Below are 1,433 nucleotides of genomic sequence, written 5' to 3'. Positions count from 1 at the left end.
CTTGCCCACTGATTGTCGCGGGGGTGGGGGTGGGGGTGGAGTCAGCCTTAGGACAGGCGTCCACCCTCTCCATCCCCCGGTTGCCGGCATCCAAAATAAAGCACTTTCCTTTCCACAAACCTGACCTCTTTATTGGCTTTTGAGTGGCGAGCAGCCGGACCCCACTTTCGGTTACAATAAGACAGTGAGTTCCAAGCTCAGTGGTCCAACGAGTCTTTCCCTGCCTGCTGCCCTGTCCTCTGTCCACACTCTATCTCTAGTGCAGCCACAGGCACCTAAAAAGGTGGGGAGCAGAGATGGAAACTTAGAAAGAGGCCTTAACTGAAGAAAGGGACCTTTGTATTTAAATAATATATAATCATTTGATTTACTGGCAATTTAATAGCTAAACTGGACCTAAAGAAGAATGGTGACTGAAAGTTGCAGAATGCAATTTTATTAACAAATACCAGAAAAGTCCAATGTTTTCCATGCATTTCTTCCAGTAGATGGAACGTGTGGGGGTAGGGAAGGCTTATTTGCAAAACCAATATGAAAGATCAGTTTGGAGAAAACAGATTCTGTGTACAGTCGAGGCAAAAGCTCACATGCTAGTTATTGTGAACACATTTGTGATCTGGCTTCCAATAGGAAATTAGGGTTCAGTCTCATTGAGAAGCTAGAATGTACCCTGTAGAAATGGCCTGAATACTGGAACAGGGGCATTCTGCGGGGTAAATTGTGACACTTCTCTGATTCCCTTGTTATCGGGCTGGGATAATGCTCCACTATGTGGAGAAACCCATTCATCCATCCTCTTTCCTGGGCTGTCTCCAGATATTTTACTATGGTGAATATTCTTGCAAATCTTGGTATGAAAGAAAGCTTTTCTTTGGAAAGACCTCTGGGAGATGGGTTGTGAAATAACAGCAAAGATATATATATACATATATATGTATATATATATATACATATATATGTATATATATACACACACACACACATATATATATATATATATATGTATATATATGGCTCTGCCAGGTTCCCCAGCGCCCCCCAAACCCTTGTATTTTCCTAAGAGATAAGAGCACTAGGAGTTTTTTGTTTGTTTGTTTTTGGCTGCGACGCGGAGCTTGTCGGATCGTAATTTCCTGACCAAGGCTCAAACCCGTGCCCACAACAGTGAAAGAGTGGAGCCTTAACCACTGGATCTCCAGGGAATTCCCCTGGGAGCATCTTTTGTTCTAAAATTTGATCTTGGACCCTGGCTTCTGACACAGAGCACCTAAATCCTTTTAAATTTCCTGGATGAAAGGAGAGTCTTTGGCTTTAAATGAGGTGGTGCTTGGTAGGCTCCTGGATGGCTTTAGGATGGGAACTGATCACCAGAAAGACCAAACTATGATTAGAAGCTTGGAACTTTCAGCCCCACCTCATCCCTGCATCCCTGG

This window comes from Globicephala melas, chromosome 19 (assembly GCF_963455315.2).
Source record: "Globicephala melas chromosome 19, mGloMel1.2, whole genome shotgun sequence".
Taxonomy (NCBI): Eukaryota; Metazoa; Chordata; class Mammalia; order Artiodactyla; family Delphinidae; genus Globicephala; species Globicephala melas.
The sequence above is the reverse complement of the archived record's forward strand: the minus strand, read 5'-3'. Positions refer to the sequence as shown.